The sequence below is a fragment of the Oncorhynchus keta genome, chromosome 33, assembly GCF_023373465.1.
Source record: "Oncorhynchus keta strain PuntledgeMale-10-30-2019 chromosome 33, Oket_V2, whole genome shotgun sequence".
NCBI lineage: Eukaryota > Metazoa > Chordata > Actinopteri > Salmoniformes > Salmonidae > Oncorhynchus > Oncorhynchus keta.
Genome location: NC_068453.1, coordinates 23746284 through 23772244, shown reverse-complemented (window position 1 = coordinate 23772244; position 25961 = coordinate 23746284). Strand labels below are relative to the sequence as shown.

Here is a 25961-nt window from a genome sequence, read left to right as displayed (position 1 = left end):
CACCCCTACCTACATGTACACTGCTGCTACTCTCTGTTTATTATCTATGCATAGTCACTTCACCCCTACCTACATGTACACTGCTGCTACTCTCTGTTTATTATCTATGCATAGTCACTTCACCCCCACCTACATGTACACTGCTGCTACTCTCTGTTTATTATCTATGCATAGTCACTTCACCCCTACCTACATGTACACTGCTGCTACTCTCTGTTTATTATCTATGCATAGTCACTTCACCCCCACCTACATGTACACTGCTGCTACTCTCTGTTTATTATCTATGCATAGTCACTTCACCCCTACCTACATGTACACTGCTGCTACTCACTGTTTATTATCTATGCATAGTCACTTCACCCCCACCTACATGTACACTGCTGCTACTCGCTGTTTATTATCTATGCATAGTCACTTCACCCCCACCTACATGTACACTGCTGCTACTTGCTGTTTATTATCTATCCATAGTCACTTCACCCCCACCTACATGTACACTGCTGCTACTTGCTGTTTATTATCTATCCATAGTCACTTCACCCCCACCTACATGTACACTGCTGCTACTTGCTGTTTATTATCTATCCATAGTCACTTCACCCCCACCTACATGTACACTGCTGCTACTCGCTGTTTATTATCTATGCATAGTCACTTCACCCCCACCTACATGTACACTGCTGCTACTCACTGTTTATTATCTATGCATAGTCACTTCACCCCCACCTACATGTACACTGCTGCTACTCACTGTTTATTATCTATCCATAGTCACTTCACCCCCACACTACATGTACACTGCTGCTACTCTCTGTTTATTATCTATGCATAGTCACTTCACCCCCACCTACATGTACACAGCTGCTACTTGCTGTTTATTATCTATCCATAGTCACTTCACCCCCACCTACATGTACACTGCTGCTACTCACTGTTTATTATCTATCCATAGTCACTTCACCCCCACCTACATGTACACTGCTGCTACTCTCTGTTTATTATCTATGCATAGTCACTTCACCCCCACCTACATGTACACTGCTGCTACTCACTGTTTATTATCTATGCATAGTCACTTCACCCCCACCTACATGTACACTGCTGCTACTCACTGTTTATTATCTATGCATAGTCACTTCACCCCCACCTACATGTACACTGCTGCTACTCTCTGTTTATTATCTATGCATAGTCACTTCACCCCCACCTACATGTACACTGCTGCTACTTGCTGTTTATTATCTATCCATAGTCACTTCACCCCCACCTACATGTACACTGCTGCTACTTGCTGTTTATTATCTATGCATAGTCACTTCACCCCCACCTACATGTACACTGCTGCTACTCACTGTTTATTATCTATGCATAGTCACTTCACCCCCACCTACATGTACACTGCTGCTACTCTCTGTTTATTATCTATGCATAGTCACTTCACCCCTACCTACATGTACACTGCTGCTACTCTCTGTTTATTATCTATGCATAGTCACTTCACCCCCACCTACATGTACACTGCTGCTACTCTCTGTTTATTATCTATGCATAGTCACTTCACCCCTACCTACATGTACACTGCTGCTACTCACTGTTTATTATCTATGCATAGTCACTTCACCCCCACCTACATGTACACTGCTACTCTCTGTTTATTATCTATGTATAGTCACTTCACCCCTACCTACATGTTTATTATCTATGCATAGTCACTTCACCCCCACCTACATGTACACTGCTGCTACTTGCTGTTTATTATCTATCCATAGTCACTTCACCTACATGTACCCTGCTACCTACATGTACACTGCTGTACTACTGCTACTCTCTGTTTATTATCTATGCATAGTCACTTCACCCCCACCTACATGTACACTGCTGCTACTTGCTGTTTATTATCTATCCATAGTCACTTCACCCCCACCTACATGTACACTGCTTCTACTCTCTGTTTATTATCTATGCATAGACACTTCACCCCCACCTACATGTACACTGCTGCTACTCACTGTTTATTATCTATGCATAGTCACTTCACCCCCACCTACATGTACACTGCTGCTACTCACTGTTTATTATCTATGCATAGTCACTTCACCCCCACCTACATGTACACTGCTGCTACTCTCTGTTTATTATCTATGCATAGTCACTTCACCCCCACCTACATGTACACAGCTGCTACTTGCTGTTTATTATCTATCCATAGTCACTTCACCCCCCACCTACATGTACACTGCTGCTACTCTCTGTTTATTATCTATCCATAGTCACTTCACCCCCACCTACATGTACACTGCTGCTACTCTCTGTTTATTATCTATGCATAGACACTTCACCCCCACCTACATGTACACTGCTGCTACTCACTGTTTATTATCTATGCATAGTCACTTCACCCCCACCTACATGTACACTGCTGCTACTCTCTGTTTATTATCTATGCATAGTCACTTCACCCCCACCTACATGTACACTGCTGCTACTCTCTGTTTATTATCTATGCATAGTCACTTCACCCCCACCTACATGTACACTGCTGCTACTTGCTGTTTATTATCTATCCATAGTCACTTCACCCCCACCTACATGTACACTGCTGCTACTCTCTGTTTATTATCTATGCATAGTCACTTCACCCCCACCTACATGTACACTGCTGCTACTCTCTGTTTATTATCTATGCATAGACACTTCACCCCCACCTACATGTACACTGCTGCTACTCTCTGTTTATTATCTATGCATAGTCACTTCACCCCCCACCTACATGTACACTGCTGCTACTCACTGTTTATTATCTATGCATAGTCACTTCACCCCCACCTACATGTACACTGCTGCTACTCTCTGTTTATTATCTATGCATAGTCACTTCACCCCCACCTACATGTACACTGCTGCTACTTGCTGTTTATTATCTATCCATAGTCACTTCACCCTACCTACATGTACACTGCTGCTACTCACTGTTTATTATCTATGCATAGTCACTTCACCCCCACCTACATGTACACTGCTGCTACTCTCTGTTTATTATCTATGCATAGTCACTTCACCCCTACCTACATGTACACTGCTGCTACTCTCTGTTTATTATCTATCCATAGTCACTTCACCCCTACCTACATGTACACTGCTGCTACTCTCTGTTTATTATCTATGCATAGACACTTCACCCCCACCTACATGTACACTGCTGCTACTCTCTGTTTATTATCTATGCATAGTCACTTCACCCCCACCTACATGTACACTGCTGCTACTCTCTGTTTATTATCTATGCATAGACACTTCACCCCCACCTACATGTACACTGCTGCTACTCTCTGTTTATTATCTATGCATAGTCACTTCACCCCCACCTACATGTACACTGCTGCTACTCTCTGTTTATTATCTATGCATAGACACTTCACCCTACCTACATGTACACTGCTGCTACTCTCTGTTTATTATCTATGCATAGTCACTTCACCCCCACCTACATGTACACTGCTGCTACTCTCTGTTTATTATCTATGCATAGACACTTCACCCCCACCTACATGTACACTGCTGCTACTCTCTGTTTATTATCTATGCATAGACACTTCACCCCCACCTACATGTACACTGCTGCTACTCTCTGTTTATTATCTATGCATAGACACTTCACCCCCACCTACATGTACACTGCTGCTACTCTCTGTTTATTATCTATGCATAGACACTTCACCCCCACCTACATGTACACTGCTGCTACTCTCTGTTTATTATCTATGCATAGTCACTTCACCCCCACCTACATGTACACTGCTGCTACTCTCTGTTTATTATCTATGCATAGACACTTCACCCCCACCTACATGTACACTGCTGCTACTCTCTGTTTATTATCTATGCATAGACACTTCACCCCTCACCTACATGTACACTGCTGCTACTCTCTGTTTATTATCTATGCATAGTCACTTCACCCCCACCTACATGTACACTGCTGCTACTCTCTGTTTATTATCTATGCATAGACACTTCACCCTACCTACATGTACACTGCTGCTACTCTCTGTTTATTATCTATGCATAGTCACTTCACCCCACCTACATGTACACTGCTGCTACTCTCTGTTTATTATCTATGCATAGACACTTCACCCCCACCTACATGTACACTGCTGCTACTCTCTGTTTATTATCTATGCATAGACACTTCACCCCTACCTACATGTACACTGCTGCTACTCTCTGTTTATTATCTATGCATAGACACTTCACCCCCACCTACATGTACACTGCTGCTACTCACTGTTTATTATCTATCCATAGACACTTTACCCCCACCTACATGTACACTGCTGCTACTCTCTGTTTATTATCTATGCATAGTCACTTCACCCCCACCTACATGTACACTGCTGCTACTCTCTGTTTATTATCTATGCATAGTCACTTCACCCCTACCTACATGTACACTGCTGCTACTCTCTGTTTATTATCTATGCATAGTCACTTCACCCCTACCTACATGTACACTGCTGCTACTCTCTGTTTATTATCTATGCATAGTCACTTCACCCCCACCTACATGTACACTGCTGCTACTCTCTGTTTATTATCTATGCATAGACACTTCACCCTACCTACATGTACACTGCTGCTACTCACTGTTTATTATCTATCCATAGTCACTTCACCCCTACCTACATGTACACTGCTGCTACTCACTGTTTATTATCTATGCATAGACACTTCACCCCTACCTACATGTACACTGCTGCTACTCACTGTTTATTATCTATCCATAGTCACTTCACCCCTACCTACATGTACACTGCTGCTACTCACTGTTTATTATTTATGCATAGACACTTCACCCTACCTACATGTACACTGCTGCTACTCTCTGTTTCTTATCTATCCATAGTCACTTCACCCTACCTACATGTACACTGCTGCTACTCACTGTTTATTATCTATGCATAGACACTTCACCCCCACCTACATGTACACTGCTGCTACTCTCTGTTTATTATCTATCCATAGTCACTTCACCCCCACCTACATGTACACTGCTGCTACTCTCTGTTTATTATCTATGCATAGTCACTTCACCCCCACCTACATGTACACTGCTGCTACTCTCTGTTTATTATCTATCCATAGTCACTTCACCCCCACCTACATGTACACTGCTGCTAATCTCTGTTTATTATCTATCCATAGTCACTTTACCCCTACCTACATGTACACTGCTGCTACTCTCTGTTTATTATCTATGCATAGACACTTCACCCCTACCTACATGTACACTGCTGCTACTCTCTGTTTATTATCTATCCATAGTCACTTCACCCCCACCTACATGTACACTGCTGCTACTCTCTGTTTATTATCTATGCATAGTCACTTCACCCCCACCTACATGTACACTGCTGCTACTCTCTGTTTATTATCTATCCATAGTCACTTCACCCCCACCTACATGTACACTGCTGCTACTCTCTGTTTATTATCTATCCATAGTCACTTCACCCCCACCTACATGTACACTGCTGCTACTCTCTGTTTATTATCTATCCATAGTCACTTTACCCCTACCTACATGTACACTGCTGCTACTCTCTGTTTATTATCTATGCATAGACACTTCACCCTACCTACATGTACACTGCTGCTACTCTCTGTTTCTTATCTATCCATAGTCACTTCACCCTCCACCTACATGTACACTGCTGCTACTCTCTGTTTATTATCTATGCATAGTCACTTCACCCCCACCTACATGTACACTGCTGCTACTCTCTGTTTATTATCTATGCATAGACACTTCACCCTACCTACATGTACACTGCTGCTACTCTCTGTTTATTATCTATGCATAGTCACTTCACCCCCACCTACATGTACACTGCTGCTACTCTCTGTTTATTATCTATGCATAGTCACTTCACCCTACCTACATGTACACTGCTGCTACTCTCTGTTTATTATCTATGCATAGTCACTTCACCCCACCTACATGTACACTGCTGCTACTCTCTGTTTATTATCTATGCATAGTCACTTCACCCTACCTACATGTACACTGCTGCTACTCTCTGTTTATTATCTATGCATAGTCACTTCACCCCCACCTACATGTACACTGCTGCTACTCTCTGTTTATTATCTATCCATAGTCACTTCACCCCCAACTACATGTACACTGCTGCTACTCTCTGTTTATTATCTATGTATAGTCACTTTACCCCTACCTACATGTACACTGCTGCTACTCTCTGTTTATTATCTATGTATAGTCACTTTACCCCCCACCTACATGTACACTGCTGCTACTCTCTGTTTATTATCTATCCATAGTCACTTCACCCTACCTACATGTACACTGCTGCTACTCACTGTTTATTATCTATGCATAGTCACTTCACCCTACCTACATGTACACTGCTGCTACTCTCTGTTTATTATCTATGCATAGTCACTTCACCCCCACCTACATGTACACTGCTGCTACTCTCTGTTTATTATCTATCCATAGTCACTTCACCCCCACCTACATATACACTGCTGCTACTCTCTGTTTATTATCTATCCATAGTCACTTCACCCCTACCTACATGTACACTGCTGCTACTCACTGTTTATTATCTATGCATAGACACTTCACCCTACCTACATGTACACTGCTGCTACTCTCTGTTTATTATCTATGCATAGTCACTTCACCCTACCTACATGTACACTGCTGCTACTTGCTGTTTATTATCTATGCATAGTCACTTCACCCTACCTACATGTACACTGCTGCTACTCTCTGTTTATTATCTATGCATAGTCACTTCACCCTACCTACATGTACACTGCTGCTACTTGCTGTTTATTATCTATGCATAGACACTTCACCCCCACCTACATGTACACTGCTGCTACTCTCTGTTTATTATCTATGCATAGTCACTTCACCCTACCTACATGTACACTGCTGCTACTCTCTGTTTATTATCTATGCATAGACACTTCACCCCTACCTACATGTACATTGCTGCTACTCTCTGTTTATTATCTATGCATAGACACTTCACCCCCCACCTACATGTACACTGCTGCTACTTGCTGTTTATTATCTATCCATAGTCACTTCACCCCTACCTACATGTACACTGCTGCTACTCACTGTTTATTATCTATCCATAGTCACTTCACCCCCACCTACATGTACACTGCTGCTACTCTCTGTTTATTATCTATGTATAGTCACTTCACCCCCACCTACATGTACACTGCTGCTACTCTCTGTTTATTATCTATGCATAGTCACTTCACCCCCCACCTACATGTACACTGCTGCTACTCACTGTTTATTATCTATGCATAGTCACTTCACCCCCACCTACATGTACACTGCTGCTACTCTCTGTTTATTATCTATGTATAGTCACTTTACCCCTACCTACATGTACACTGCTGCTACTCTCTGTTTATTATCTATGTATAGTCACTTTACCCCCACCTACATGTACACTGCTGCTACTCTCTGTTTATTATCTATCCATAGTCACTTCACCCTACCTACATGTACACTGCTGCTACTCACTGTTTATTATCTATGCATAGTCACTTCACCCCCACCTACATGTACACTGCTGCTACTCTCTGTTTATTATCTATCCATAGTCACTTCACCCCACCTACATGTACACTGCTGCTACTCTCTGTTTATTATCTATGCATAGTCACTTTACCCCCACCTACATGTACACTGCTGCTACTCTCTGTTTATTATCTATCCATAGTCACTTCACCCCTACCTACATGTACACTGCTGCTACTCACTGTTTATTATCTATCCATAGTCACTTCACCCTACCTACATGTACACTGCTGCTACTCTCTGTTTATTATCTATGCATAGTCACTTCACCCCTACCTACATGTACACTGCTGCTACTTGCTGTTTATTATCTATGCATAGTCACTTCACCCTACCTACATGTACACTGCTGCTACTCTCTGTTTATTATCTATGCATAGTCACTTCACCCTACCTACATGTACACTGCTGCTACTCTCTGTTTATTATCTATGCATAGTCACTTCACCCCCACCTACATGTACACTGCTGCTACTCTCTGTTTATTATCTATGCATAGTCACTTCACCCTACCTACATGTACACTGCTGCTACTTGCTGTTTATTATCTATGCATAGTCACTTCACCCTACCTACATGTACACTGCTGCTACTCACTGTTTATTATCTATCCATAGTCACTTCACCCCCACCTACATGTACACTGCTGCTACTCTCTGTTTATTATCTATGTATAGTCACTTCACCCCCACCTACATGTACACTGCTGCTACTCTCTGTTTATTATCTATGCATAGTCACTTCACCCCCCACCTACATGTACACTGCTGCTACTCACTGTTTATTATCTATGCATAGTCACTTCACCCCCACCTACATGTACACTGCTGCTACTCTCTGTTTATTATCTATGCATAGACACTTCACCCCCACCTACATGTACACTGCTGCTACTCACTGTTTATTATCTATGCATAGTCACTTTACCCCCACCTACATGTACACTGCTGCTACTCACTGTTTATTATCTATCCATAGTCACTTCACCCTACCTACATGTACACTGCTGCTACTCACTGTTTATTATCTATGCATAGACACTTCACCCCCACCTACATGTACACTGCTGCTACTCTCTGTTTATTATCTATCCATAGTCACTTCACCCCCACCTACATGTACACTGCTGCTACTCTCTGTTTATTATCTATGCATAGTCACTTTACCCCCACCTACATGTACACTGCTGCTACTCTCTGTTTATTATCTATCCATAGTCACTTCACCCCTACCTACATGTACACTGCTGCTACTCACTGTTTATTATCTATCCATAGTCACTTCACCCCTACCTACATGTACACTGCTGCTACTTGCTGTTTATTATCTATCCATAGTCACTTTACCCTCACCTACATGTACACTGCTGCTACTCTCTGTTTATTATCTATGCATAGTCACTTCACCCCCACCTACATGTACACTGCTGCTACTCTCTGTTTATTATCTATGCATAGTCACTTCACCCCCACCTACATGTACACTGCTGCTACTCTCTGTTTATTATCTATGCATAGTCACTTCACCCCCACCTACATGTACACTGCTGCTACTCTCTGTTTATTATCTATGTATAGTCACTTCACCCCCACCTACATGTACACTGCTGCTACTCACTGTTTATTATCTATGTATAGTCACTTCACCCCCACCTACATGTACACTGCTGCTACTCACTGTTTATTATCTATGCATAGTCACTTCACCCCTACCTACATGTACACTGCTGCTACTCTCTGTTTATTATCTATCCATATAGTCACTTCACCCCCACCTACATGTACACTGCTGCTACTCACTGTTTATTATCTATGTATAGTCACTTCACCCCCACCTACATGTACACTGCTGCTACTCTCTGTTTATTATCTATACATAGTCACTTCACCCCCACCTACATGTACACTGCTGCTACTCTCTGTTTATTATCTATGTATAGTCACTTCACCCCCACCTACATGTACACTGCTGCTACTCTCTGTTTATTATCTATGTATAGTCACTTCACCCCTACCTACATGTACACTGCTGCTACTCTCTGTTTATTATCTATCCATAGTCACTTCACCCCTACCTACATGTACACTGCTGCTACTCTCTGTTTATTATCTATGCATAGTCACTTCACCCCTACCTACATGTACACTGCTGCTACTCTCTGTTTATTATCTATGTATAGTCACTTCACCCCTACCTACATGTACACTGCTGCTACTTGCTGTTTATTATCTATGCATAGTCACTTCACCCCCACCTACATGTACACTGCTGCTACTCTCTGTTTATTATCTATGTATAGTCACTTCACCCCCACCTACATGTACACTGCTGCTACTCTCTGTTTATTATCTATGCATAGTCACTTCACCCCTACCTACATGTACACTGCTGCTACTCTCTGTTTATTATCTATGTATAGTCACTTCACCCCCACCTACATGTACACTGCTGCTACTCTCTGTTTATTATCTATGCATAGTCACTTCACCCCCACCTACATGTACACTGCTGCTACTCTCTGTTTATTATCTATGTATAGTCACTTCACCCCCACCTACATGTACACTGCTGCTACTCTCTGTTTATTATCTATGTATAGTCACTTCACCCCTACCTACATGTACACTGCTGCTACTCTCTGTTTATTATCTATGCATAGTCACTTCACCCCTACCTACCTGTACACTGCTGCTACTCTCTGTTTATTATCTATGCATAGACACTTCACCCCTACCTACATGTACACTGCTGCTACTCTCTGTTTATTATCTATGCATAGTCACTTCACCCCTACCTACATGTACACTGCTGCTACTCTCTGTTTATTATCTATGTATAGTCACTTCACCCCTACCTACATGTACACTGCTGCTACTTGCTGTTTATTATCTATGCATAGACACTTCACCCTACCTACATGTACACTGCTGCTACTCTCTGTTTATTATCTATCCATAGTCACTTCACCCCTACCTACATGTACACTGCTGCTACTTGCTGTTTATTATCTATGCATAGTCACTTCACCCTACCTACATGTACACTGCTGCTACTCTCTGTTTATTATCTATGCATAGTCACTTCACCCTACCTACATGTACACTGCTGCTACTCACTGTTTATTATCTATGTATAGTCACTTCACCCCTACCTACATGTACACTGCTGCTACTCACTGTTTATTATCTATGCATAGTCACTTCACCCCCACCTACATGTACACTGCTGCTACTCTCTGTTTATTATCTATGCATAGTCACTTCACCCCCCACCTACATGTACACTGCTGCTACTCTCTGTTTATTATCTATGTATAGTCACTTCACCCCCACCTACATGTACACTGCTGCTACTCTCTGTTTATTATCTATGCATAGTCACTTCACCCCTACCTACATGTACACTGCTGCTACTCTCTGTTTATTATCTATGCATAGTCACTTCACCCCCACCTACATGTACACTGCTGCTACTTGCTGTTTATTATCTATGCATAGTCACTTCACCCCTACCTACATGTACACTGCTGCTACTCTCTGTTTATTATCTATGCATAGTCACTTCACCCCCACCTACATGTACACTGCTGCTACTTGCTGTTTATTATCTATGCATAGTCACTTCACCCCTACCTACATGTACACTGCTGCTACTCTCTGTTTATTATCTATGCATAGTCACTTCACCCTACCTACATGTACACTGCTGCTACTCACTGTTTATTATCTATGCATAGTCACTTCACCCCCACCTACATGTACACTGCTGCTACTCACTGTTTATTATCTATGCATAGTCACTTCACCCCCACCTACATGTACACTGCTGCTACTCTCTGTTTATTATCTATGCATAGTCACTTCACCCTACCTACATGTACACTGCTGCTACTCTCTGTTTATTATCTATGCATAGTCACTTCACCCCCACCTACATGTACACTGCTGCTACTCTCTGTTTATTATCTATGCATAGTCACTTCACCCCCACCTACATGTACACTGCTGCTACTCTCTGTTTATTATCTATGCATAGTCACTTCACCCCCACCTACATGTACACTGCTGCTACTCTCTGTTTATTATCTATGCATAGTCACTTCACCCCCACCTACATGTACACTGCTGCTACTCTCTGTTTATTATCTATGCATAGTCACTTCACCCCCACCTACATGTACACTGCTGCTACTCTCTGTTTATTATCTATGCATAGTCACTTCACCCCCACCTACATGTACACTGCTGCTACTCTCTGTTTATTATCTATGCATAGTCACTTCACCCCCACCTACATGTACACTGCTGCTACTCTCTGTTTATTATCTATGCATAGTCACTTCACCCCCACCTACATGTACACTGCTGCTACTCTCTGTTTATTATCTATGCATAGTCACTTCACCCCCACCTACATGTACACTGCTGCTACTCTCTGTTTATTATCTATGCATAGTCACTTCACCCCCACCTACATGTACACTGCTGCTACTCTCTGTTTATTATCTATCCATAGTCACTTCACCCCCACCTACATGTACACTGCTGCTACTCTCTGTTTATTATCTATCCATAGTCACTTCACCCCCACCTACATGTACACTGCTGCTACTCTCTGTTTATTATCTATGCATAGACACTTCACCCCCACCTACATGTACACTGCTGCTACTCTCTGTTTATTATCTATGCATAGACACTTCACCCCCACCTACATGTACACTGCTGCTACTCTCTGTTTATTATCTATGCATAGTCACTTCACCCCCACCTACATGTACACTGCTGCTACTCTCTGTTTATTATCTATGCATAGACACTTCACCCTACCTACATGTACACTGCTGCTACTCTCTGTTTATTATCTATCCATAGTCACTTCACCCCCACCTACATGTACACTGCTGCTACTCTCTGTTTATTATCTATGCATAGTCACTTCACCCCCACCTACATGTACACTGCTGCTACTCTCTGTTTATTATCTATGCATAGACACTTCACCCCCCACCTACATGTACACTGCTGCTACTCTCTGTTTATTATCTATGCATAGACACTTCACCCCCACCTACATGTACACTGCTGCTACTCTCTGTTTATTATCTATGCATAGACACTTCACCCCCCACCTACATGTACACTGCTGCTACTCTCTGTTTATTATCTATGCATAGTCACTTCACCCTCACCTACATGTACACTGCTGCTACTCTCTGTTTATTATCTATCCATAGTCACTTCACCCTACCTACATGTACACTGCTGCTACTCACTGTTTATTATCTATCCATAGTCACTTCACCCCCACCTACATGTACACTGCTGCTACTCTCTGTTTATTATCTATGCATAGTCACTTCACCCCCACCTACATGTACACTGCTGCTACTCTCTGTTTATTATCTATCCATAGTCACTTCACCCCCACCTACATGTACACTGCTGCTACTCACTGTTTATTATCTATGCATAGTCACTTCACCCCCACCTACATGTACACTGCTGCTACTCACTGTTTATTATCTATGCATAGTCACTTCACCCCCACCTACATGTACACTGCTGCTACTCTCTGTTTATTATCTATGCATAGTCACTTCACCCCCACCTACATGTACACTGCTGCTACTCTCTGTTTATTATCTATGCATAGTCACTTCACCCCTACCTACATGTACACTGCTGCTACTCTCTGTTTATTATCTATGCATAGTCACTTCACCCCCACCTACATGTACACTGCTGCTACTCTCTGTTTATTATCTATCCATAGTCACTTCACCCTACCTACATGTACACTGCTGCTACTCTCTGTTTATTATCTATCCATAGTCACTTCACCCTACCTACATGTACACTGCTGCTACTCACTGTTTATTATCTATCCATATAGTCACTTCACCCCCACCTACATGTACACTGCTGCTACTCTCTGTTTATTATCTATGCATAGTCACTTCACCCCCACCTACATGTACACTGCTGCTACTCTCTGTTTATTATCTATCCATAGTCACTTCACCCTACCTACATGTACACTGCTGCTACTCACTGTTTATTATCTATCCATATAGTCACTTCACCCCCACCTACATGTACACTGCTGCTACTTGCTGTTTATTATCTATCCATAGTCACTTCACCCTACCTACATGTACACTGCTGCTACTCACTGTTTATTATCTATCCATATAGTCACTTCACCCCCACCTACATGTACACTGCTGCTACTTGCTGTTTATTATCTATCCATAGTCACTTCACCCTACCTACATGTACACTGCTGCTACTCTCTGTTTATTATCTATGCATAGTCACTTCACCCCTACCTACATGTACACTGCTGCTACTCTCTGTTTATTATCTATGCATAGTCACTTCACCCCCACCTACATGTACACTGCTGCTACTCTCTGTTTATTATCTATGCATAGTCACTTCACCCCACCTACATGTACACTGCTGCTACTTGCTGTTGATTATCTATGCATAGTCACTTCACCCCTACCTACATGTACACTGCTGCTACTCTCTGTTTATTATCTATGCATAGTCACTTCACCCCCACCTACATGTACACTGCTGCTACTTGCTGTTTATTATCTATGCATAGTCACTTCACCCCCACCTACATGTACACTGCTGCTACTCTCTGTTTATTATCTATGCATAGTCACTTCACCCCCACCTACATGTACACTGCTGCTACTCACTGTTTATTATCTATGCATAGTCACTTCACCCCCACCTACATGTACACTGCTGCTACTCTCTGTTTATTATCTATGCATAGTCACTTCACCCCCACCTACATGTACACTGCTGCTACTTGCTGTTTATTATCTATGCATAGTCACTTCACCCCCCACCTACATGTACACTGCTGCTACTTGCTGTTTATTATCTATGTATAGTCACTTCACCCCCACCTACATGTACACTGCTGCTACTCTCTGTTTATTATCTATCCATAGTCACTTCACCCCCACCTACATGTACACTGCTGCTACTCTCTGTTTATTATCTATCCATAGTCACTTTACCCCTACCTACATGTACACTGCTGCTACTCTCTGTTTATTATCTATGCATAGACACTTCACCCTACCTACATGTACACTGCTGCTACTCTCTGTTTATTATCTATGCATAGACACTTCACCCCCCACCTACATGTACACTGCTGCTACTCTCTGTTTATTATCTATGCATAGTCACTTCACCCCCACCTACATGTACACTGCTGCTACTCTCTGTTTATTATCTATGCATAGACACTTCACCCTACCTACATGTACACTGCTGCTACTCTCTGTTTATTATCTATCCATAGTCACTTCACCCCCACCTACATGTACACTGCTGCTACTCTCTGTTTATTATCTATGCATAGTCACTTCACCCTACCTACATGTACACTGCTGCTACTCTCTGTTTATTATCTATGCATAGTCACTTCACCCCCACCTACATGTACACTGCTGCTACTCTCTGTTTATTATCTATCCATAGTCACTTCACCCCCACCTACATATACACTGCTGCTACTCTCTGTTTATTATCTATCCATAGTCACTTCACCCCTACCTACATGTACACTGCTGCTACTCACTGTTTATTATCTATGCATAGTCACTTTACCCCCACCTATATGTACACTGCTGCTACTTGCTGTTTATTATCTATCCATAGTCACTTCACCCTACCTACATGTACACTGCTGCTACTCACTGTTTATTATCTATGCATAGTCACTTCACCCCCAACTACATGTACACTGCTGCTACTCACTGTTTATTATCTATCCATAGTCACTTCACCCCCACCTACATGTACACTGCTGCTACTCTCTGTTTATTATCTATGCATAGTCACTTTACCCCCACCTACATGTACACTGCTGCTACTCTCTGTTTATTATCTATGCATAGTCACTTCACCCCCACCTACATGTACACTGCTGCTACTCTCTGTTTATTATCTATCCATAGTCACTTCACCCCCACCTACATATACACTGCTGCTACTCTCTGTTTATTATCTATCCATAGTCACTTCACCCCTACCTACATGTACACTGCTGCTACTCACTGTTTATTATCTATGCATAGACACTTCACCCTACCTACATGTACACTGCTGCTACTCTCTGTTTCTTATCTATCCATAGTCACTTCACCCTACCTACATGTACACTGCTGCTACTCACTGTTTATTATCTATCCATAGTCACTTCACCCTACCTACATGTACACTGCTGCTACTCTCTGTTTATTATCTATGCATAGTCACTTCACCCCTACCTACATGTACACTGCTGCTACTTGCTGTTTATTATCTATGCATAGTCACTTCACCCTACCTACATGTACACTGCTGCTACTCTCTGTTTATTATCTATGCATAGTCACTTCACCCCCACCTACATGTACACTGCTGCTACTCACTGTTTATTATCTATGCATAGTCACTTCACCCCTACCTACATGTACACTGCTGCTACTCACTGTTTATTATCTATGCATAGTCACTTCACCCCCACCTACATGTACACTGCTGCTACTCTCTGTTTATTATCTATGCATAGTCACTTCACCCCCACCTACATGTACACTGCTGCTACTCTCTGTTTATTATCTATGCATAGTCACTTCACCCCCACCTACATGTACACTGCTGCTACTCTCTGTTTATTATCTATGCATAGTCACTTCACCCCCACCTACATGTACACTGCTGCTACTCACTGTTTATTATCTATGCATAGTCACTTCACCCCCACCTACATGTACACTGCTGCTACTTGCTGTTTATTATCTATGTATAGTCACTTCACCCCCACCTACATGTACACTGCTGCTACTCTCTGTTTATTATCTATCCATAGTCACTTCACCCCCACCTACATGTACACTGCTGCTACTCTCTGTTTATTATCTATCCATAGTCACTTTACCCATACCTACATGTACACTGCTGCTACTCTCTGTTTATTATCTATGCATAGACACTTCACCCTACCTACATGTACACTGCTGCTACTCTCTGTTTATTATCTATCCATAGTCACTTCACCCCCACCTACATGTACACTGCTGCTACTCTCTGTTTATTATCTATCCATAGTCACTTTACCCCTACCTACATGTACACTGCTGCTACTCTCTGTTTATTATCTATGCATAGACACTTCACCCTACCTACATGTACACTGCTGCTACTCTCTGTTTATTATCTATCCATAGTCACTTCACCCCCCACCTACATGTACACTGCTGCTACTCTCTGTTTATTATCTATGCATAGTCACTTCACCCTACCTACATGTACACTGCTGCTACTCTCTGTTTATTATCTATGCATAGTCACTTCACCCCCACCTACATGTACACTGCTGCTACTCTCTGTTTATTATCTATCCATAGTCACTTCACCCCCACCTACATGTACACTGCTGCTACTCTCTGTTTATTATCTATGTATAGTCACTTTACCCCTACCTACATGTACACTGCTGCTACTCTCTGTTTATTATCTATGTATAGTCACTTTACCCCCACCTACATGTACACTGCTGCTACTCTCTGTTTCTTATCTATCCATAGTCACTTCACCCTACCTACATGTACACTGCTGCTACTCACTGTTTATTATCTATGCATAGACACTTCACCCCCACCTACATGTACACTGCTGCTACTCTCTGTTTATTATCTATCCATAGTCACTTCACCCCCACCTACATGTACACTGCTGCTACTCTCTGTTTATTATCTATGCATAGTCACTTCACCCCCACCTACATGTACACTGCTGCTACTCTCTGTTTATTATCTATGCATAGTCACTTCACCCCCACCTACATGTACACTGCTGCTACTCTCTGTTTATTATCTATCCATAGTCACTTCACCCCCACCTACATATACACTGCTGCTACTCTCTGTTTATTATCTATCCATAGTCACTTCACCCCTACCTACATGTACACTGCTGCTACTCACTGTTTATTATTTATGCATAGACACTTCACCCTACCTACATGTACACTGCTGCTACTCTCTGTTTCTTATCTATCCATAGTCACTTCACCCTACCTACATGTACACTGCTGCTACTCACTGTTTATTATCTATGCATAGACACTTCACCCTCACCTACATGTACACTGCTGCTACTCTCTGTTTATTATCTATGCATAGACACTTCACCCCCCACCTACATGTACACTGCTGCTACTCTCTGTTTATTATCTATGCATAGTCACTTCACCCCTACCTACATGTACACTGCTGCTACTTGCTGTTTATTATCTATCCATAGTCACTTCACCCCCACCTACATGTACACTGCTGCTACTTGCTGTTTATTATCTATGCATAGTCACTTCACCCTACCTACATGTACACTGCTGCTACTTGCTGTTTATTATCTATGTATAGTCACTTCACCCTACCTACATGTACACTGCTGCTACTCACTGTTTATTATCTATGCATAGTCACTTCACCCCCACCTACATGTACACTGCTGCTACTCTCTGTTTATTATCTATGCATAGTCACTTCACCCCCACCTACATGTACACTGCTGCTACTCTCTGTTTATTATCTATGCATAGTCACTTCACCCCCACCTACATGTACACTGCTGCTACTCTCTGTTTATTATCTATGCATAGTCACTTCACCCCCACCTACATGTACACTGCTGCTACTTGCTGTTTATTATCTATGCATAGTCACTTCACCCCTACCTACATGTACACTGCTGCTACTCACTGTTTATTATCTATGCATAGTCACTTCACCCCCACCTACATGTACACTGCTGCTACTCACTGTTTATTATCTATCCATAGTCACTTCACCCTACCTACATGTACACTGCTGCTACTCTCTGTTTATTATCTATGCATAGTCACTTCACCCCCACCTACATGTACACTGCTGCTACTTGCTGTTTATTATCTATGTATAGTCACTTCACCCCGACCTACATGTACACTGCTGCTACTCTCTGTTTATTATCTATGCATAGTCACTTCACCCCACCTACATGTACACTGCTGCTACTCTGCTGTTTATTATCTATGCATAGTCACTTCACCCCCCACCTACATGTACACTGCTGCTACTCACTGTTTATTATCTATGCATAGTCACTTCACCCCCACCTACATGTACACTGCTGCTACTCTCTGTTTATTATCTATGCATAGTCACTTCACCCCCACCTACATGTACACTGCTGCTACTCTCTGTTTATTATCTATCCATAGTCACTTCACCCCCACCTACATGTACACTGCTGCTACTTGCTGTTTAATATCTATGCATAGTCACTTTACCCCCACCTACATGTACACTGCTGCTACTCACTGTTTATTATCTATCCATAGTCACTTCACCCCCACCTACATGTACACTGCTGCTACTCTCTGTTTATTATCTATCCATAGTCACTTCACCCCCACCTACATGTACACTGCTGCTACTCACTGTTTATTATCTATGCATAGTCACTTCACCCCCACCTACATGTACACTGCTGCTACTCACTGTTTATTATCTATCCATAGTCACTTCACCCCCACCTACATGTACACTGCTGCTACTCACTGTTTATTATCTATGCATAGTCACTTCACCCCCTGCTGCTACCTACATGTACACTGCTGCTACTCACTGTTTATTATCTATGCATAGTCACTTTACCCCCACCTGCATGTACACTGCTGCTACTACATGTACACTGTTTATTATCTATGCATAGTCACTTCACCCCCCCACCTACATGTACACTGCTGCTACTTGCTGTTTATTATCTATGCATAGTCACTTCACCCCCACCTACATGTACACTGCTGCTACTCACTGTTTATTATCTATCCATATAGTCACTTCACCCCCACCTACATGTACACTGCTGCTACTCACTGTTTATTATCTATCCATATAGTCACTTCACCCCCACCTACATGTACACTGCTGCTACTCACTGTTTATTATCTATCCATATAGTCACTTCACCCCCACCTACATGTACACTGCTGCTACTCACTGTTTATTATCTATCCATATAGTCACTTCACCCCTACATACATGTACACTGCTGCTACTCACTGTTTATTATCTATCCATAGTCACTTCACCCCCACCTACATGTACACTGCTGCTACTCTGCTGTTTATTATCTATCCATATAGTCACTTCACCCCCACCTACATGTACACTGCTGCTACTCTCTGTTTATTATCTATCCATAGTCACTTCACCCCCACCTACATGTACACTGCTGCTACTTGCTGTTTATTATCTATGCATAGTCACTTCACCCCCACCTACATGTACACTGCTGCTACTCTCTGTTTATTATCTATGCATAGTCACTTCACCCCCACCTACATGTACACTGCTGCTACTCTGTTTATTATCTATGTATAGTCACTTCACCCCCACCTACATGTACACTGCTGCTACTCTCTGTTTATTATCTATCCATATAGTCACTTCACCCCCACCTACATGTACACTGCTGCTACTCTCTGTTTATTATCTATCCATAGTCACTTCACCCCCCACCTACATGTACACTGCTGCTACTTGCTGTTTATTATCTATGCATAGTCACTTCACCCCCACCTACATGTACACTGCTGCTACTCTCTGTTTATTATCTATGCATAGTCACTTCACCCTACCTACATGTACACTGCTGCTACTCTCTGTTTATTATCTATGCATAGTCACTTCACCCCCACCTACATGTACACTGCTGCTACTCTCTGTTTATTATCTATGCATAGTCACTTCACCCCCACCTACATGTACACTGCTGCTACTCTCTGTTTATTATCTATGCATAGTCACTTCACCCCCACCTACATGTACACTGCTGCTACTCTCTGTTTATTATCTATGTATAGTCACTTCACCCCCACCTACATGTACACTGCTGCTACTCTCTGTTTATTATCTATGTATAGTCACTTCACCCCCACCTACATGTACACTGCTGCTACTTGCTGTTTATTATCTATGCATAGTCACTTCACCCCCACCTACATGTACACTGCTGCTACTCTCTGTTTATTATCTATACATAGTCACTTCACCCCTACCTACATGTACACTGCTGCTACTCACTGTTTATTATCTATGTATAGTCACTTCACCCCCACCTACATGTACACTGCTGCTACTCACTGTTTATTATCTATCCATAGTCACTTCACCCCCACCTACATGTACACTGCTGCTACTCTCTGTTTATTATCTATGTATAGTCACTTCACCCCTACCTACATGTACACTGCTGCTACTCTCTGTTTATTATCTATCCATAGTCACTTCACCCCTACCTACATGTACACTGCTGCTACTCTCTGTTTATTATCTATGCATAGACACTTCACCCCCACCTACATGTACACTGCTGCTACTCTCTGTTTATTATCTATCCATAGTCACTTCACCCCTACCTACATGTACACTGCTGCTACTCTCTGTTTATTATCTATGTATAGTCACTTCACCCTACCTACATGTACACTGCTGCTACTCTCTGTTTATTATCTATGTATAGTCACTTCACCCCTACCTACATGTACACTGCTGCTACTTGCTGTTTATTATCTATGCATAGTCACTTCACCCTACCTACATGTACACTGCTGCTACTCACTGTTTATTATCTATGCATAGACACTTCACCCCCACCTACATGTACACTGCTGCTACTCTCTGTTTATTATCTATGCATAGTCACTTCACCCTACCTACATGTACACTGCTGCTACTCACTGTTTATTATCTATGCATAGACACTTCACCCCCACCTACATGTACACTGCTGCTACTTGTTTATTATCTGTTTATTATCTATGCATAGACACTTCACCCCTACCTACATGTACACTGCTGCTACTCTCTGTTTATTATCTATGCATAGTCACTTCACCCCTACCTACATGTACACTGCTGCTACTCTCTGTTTATTATCTATGCATAGTCACTTCACCCCTACCTACATGTACACTGCTGCTACTCTCTGTTTATTATCTATGCATAGTCACTTCACCCCCACCTACATGTACACTGCTGCTACTCTCTGTTTATTATCTATGCATAGACACTTCACCCTACCTACATGTACACTGCTGCTACTCACTGTTTATTATCTATCCATAGTCACTTCACCCCTACCTACATGTACACTGCTGCTACTCTCTGTTTATTATCTATCCATAGTCACTTCACCCCCACCTACATGTACACTGCTGCTACTCTCTGTTTATTATCTATGTATAGTCACTTCACCCTACCTACATGTACACTGCTGCTACTCTCTGTTTATTATCTATGCATAGACACTTCACCCCCACCTACATGTACACTGCTGCTACTCACTGTTTATTATCTATGCATAGACACTTTACCCCTACCTATATGTACACTGCTGCTACTCTCTGTTTATTATCTATGCATAGTCACTTCACCCCCACCTACATGTACACTGCTGCTACTCTCTGTTTATTATCTATGCATAGTCACTTCACCCCCACCTACATGTACACTGCTGCTACTCTCTGTTTATTATCTATGCATAGTCACTTCACCCCCACCTACATGTACACTGCTGCTACTCTCTGTTTATTATCTATGCATAGTCACTTCACCCCCACCTACATGTACACTGCTGCTACTCTCTGTTTATTATCTATGCATAGTCACTTCACCCCCACCTACATGTACACTGCTGCTACTCTCTGTTTATTATCTATCCATAGTCACTTCACCCCCACCTACATGTACACTGCTGCTACTCTCTGTTTATTATCTATGCATAGTCACTTCACCCCCACCTACATGTACACTGCTGCTACTCTCTGTTTATTATCTATGCATAGTCACTTCACCCCTACCTACATGTACACTGCTGCTACTCTCTGTTTATTATCTATGCATAGACACTTCACCCCCACCTACATGTACACTGCTGCTACTCTCTGTTTATTATCTATGCATAGTCACTTCACCCTACCTACATGTACACTGCTGCTACTCTCTGTTTATTATCTATGTATAGTCACTTCACCCCCACCTACATGTACACTGCTGCTACTTGCTGTTTATTATCCATATAGTCACTTCACCCCCACCTACATGTACACTGCTGCTACTTGCTGTTTATTATCCATATAGTCACTTCACCCCCACCTACATGTACACTGCTGCTACTCTCTGTTTATTATCTATCCATATAGTCACTTCACCCCACCTACATGTACACTGCTGCTACTCACTGTTTATTATCTATCCATATAGTCACTTCACCCCCACCTACATGTACACTGCTGCTACTCACTGTTTATTATCTATCCATATAGTCACTTCACCCCTACATACATGTACACTGCTGCTACTCACTGTTTATTATCTATCCATATAGTCACTTCACCCCCACCTACATGTACACTGCTGCTACTCTCTGTTTATTATCTATGTATAGTCACTTCACCCCCACCTACATGTACACTGCTGCTACTCTCTGTTTATTATCTATCCATAGTCACTTCACCCCCACCTACATGTACACTGCTGCTACTTGCTGTTTATTATCTATGCATAGTCACTTCACCCCCACCTACATGTACACTGCTGCTACTCTCTGTTTATTATCTATGCATAGTCACTTCACCCCCACCTACATGTACACTGCTGCTACTCACTGTTTATTATCTATGCATAGTCACTTCACCCCCACCTACATGTACACTGCTGCTACTCACTGTTTATTATCTATCCATAGTCACTTCACCCCCACCTACATGTACACTGCTGCTACTCTCTGTTTATTATCTATGCATAGACACTTCACCCTACCTACATGTACACTGCTGCTACTCTCTATTTATTATCTATGCATAGACACTTCACCCCCACCTACATGTACACTGCTGCTACTCTCTGTTTATTATCTATGTATAGTCACTTCACCCCTACCTACATGTACACTGCTGCTACTTGCTGTTTATTATCTATGCATAGTCACTTCACCCTCCACCTACATGTACACTGCTGCTACTCTCTGTTTCTTATCTATCCATAGTCACTTCACCCTACCTACATGTACACTGCTGCTACTCTCTGTTTATTATCTATCCATAGTCACTTCACCCTACCTACATGTACACTGCTGCTACTCTCTGTTTATTATCTATGCATAGTCACTTCACCCCTACCTACATGTACACTGCTGCTACTTGCTGTTTATTATCTATCCATAGTCACTTCACCCCCACCTACATGTACACTGCTGCTACTTGCTGTTTATTATCTATGCATAGTCACTTCACCCTACCTACATGTACACTGCTGCTACTTGCTGTTTATTATCTATGCATAGTCACTTCACCCCTACCTACATGTACACTGCTGCTACTCTGTTTATTATCTATCCATAGTCACTTCACCCCTACCTACATGTACACTGCTGCTACTCTCTGTTTATTATCTATGCATAGTCACTTCACCCCCACCTACATGTACACTGCTGCTACTCTCTGTTTATTATCTATGCATAGACACTTCACCCTACCTACATGTACACTGCTGCTACTCTCTGTTTATTATCTATCCATAGTCACTTCACCCCTACCTACATGTACACTGCTGCTACTCTCTGTTTATTATCTATCCATAGTCACTTCACCCCCACCTACATGTACACTGCTGCTACTCTTGTTTATTATCTATGTATAGTCACTTCACCCTACCTACATGTACACTGCTGCTACTCTGTTTATTATCTATGCATAGACACTTCACCCCCACCTACATGTACACTGCTGCTACTCACTGTTTATTATCTATGCATAGACACTTTACCCCTACCTATATGTACACTGCTGCTACTCTCTGTTTATTATCTATGCATAGTCACTTCACCCCCACCTACATGTACACTGCTGCTACTCTCTGTTTATTATCTATGCATAGTCACTTCACCCCCACCTACATGTACACTGCTGCTACTCTCTGTTTATTATCTATGCATAGTCACTTCACCCCCACCTACATGTACACTGCTGCTACTCTCTGTTTATTATCTATGCATAGTCACTTCACCCCCACCTACATGTACACTGCTGCTACTCTCTGTTTATTATCTATGCATAGTCACTTCACCCCCACCTACATGTACACTGCTGCTACTCTCTGTTTATTATCTATGCATAGACACTTCACCCCCCACCTACATGTACACTGCTGCTACTCTCTGTTTATTATCTATGCATAGACACTTCACCCCCACCTACATGTACACTGCTGCTACTCTCTGTTTATTACCCATGCATAGTCACTTTACCCCTACCTACATATACACTGCTGCTACTCTCTGTTTATTACCCATGCATAGTCACTTTACCCCTACCTACATATACACTGCTGCTACTCTCTGTTTATTACCCATGCATAGTCACTTTACCTCTACCTACATATACACTGCTGCTACTCTCTGTTTATTATCCATGCATAGTCACTTTACCTCTACCTACATATACACTGCTGCTACTCTCTGTTTATTATCCATGCATAGTCACTTTACCTCTACCTACATATACACTGCTGCTACTCTCTGTTTATTATCTATGCATAGACACTTCACCCCACCTACATGTACACTGCTGCTACTCTCTGTTTATTATCTATGCATAGACACTTCACCCTACCTACATGTACACTGCTGCTACTCTCTGTTTATTATCTATGCATAGACACTTCACCCTACCTACATGTACACTGCTGCTACTCTCTGTTTATATATCTATGCACAGACACTTCACCCTACCTACATGTACACTGCTGCTACTCTCTGTTTATTATCTATGCATAGTCACTTCACCCCCACCTACATGTACACTGCTGCTACTCTCTGTTTATTATCTATGCATAGTCACTTCACCCCTACCTACATGTACACTGCTGCTACTCTCTGTTTATTATCTATGCATAGTCACTTCACCCCCACCTACATGTACACTGCTGCTACTTGCTGTTTATTATCTATGCATAGTCACTTCACCCCCACCTACATGTACACTGCTGCTACTCACTGTTTATTATCTATGCATAGTCACTTCACCCCCACCTACATGTACACTGCTGCTACTCTCTGTTTATTATCTATGCATAGACACTTCACCCTACCTACATGTACACTGCTGCTACTCTCTGTTTATTATCTATGCATAGACACTTCACCCCCACCTACATGTACACTGCTGCTACTCTCTGTTTATTATCTATGCATAGACA

The 25961-nt window shown here is 42.2% G+C and overlaps 1 protein-coding gene and 2 long non-coding RNA genes across 6 annotated transcripts in view; all 3 read right to left on the bottom strand.

Moving 5' to 3' along the window:
* The window catches only part of LOC118370769 (ankyrin repeat and sterile alpha motif domain-containing protein 1B-like), a 495760-nt gene that overhangs the window by 324283 nt on the left and 145516 nt on the right, over positions 1–25961 (bottom strand).
* On the bottom strand, positions 6766–24350 carry LOC127914661 (uncharacterized). Of its 3 annotated transcripts, none has more exons than XR_008089276.1 (4): positions 24241–24350; positions 16001–16120; positions 7615–7733; positions 6766–6834 (listed from the first exon to the last, which is right to left on the bottom strand). It is a non-coding gene; the product is annotated as an uncharacterized LOC127914661 (long non-coding RNA). The 3 variants fall into 3 exon arrangements; XR_008089278.1 differs by lacking the exons at positions 16001–16120; positions 24241–24350 and adding exons at positions 14987–15045; positions 17917–17971; XR_008089277.1 differs by lacking the exons at positions 16001–16120; positions 24241–24350 and adding exons at positions 11448–11506; positions 17917–17971.
* On the bottom strand, positions 8284–10832 carry LOC127914663 (uncharacterized). Of its 2 annotated transcripts, XR_008089281.1 has the most exons (4): positions 10728–10832; positions 10431–10490; positions 9471–9830; positions 8284–8328 (listed from the first exon to the last, which is right to left on the bottom strand). It is a non-coding gene; the product is annotated as an uncharacterized LOC127914663 (long non-coding RNA). The 2 variants fall into 2 exon arrangements; XR_008089282.1 differs by lacking the exon at positions 10431–10490.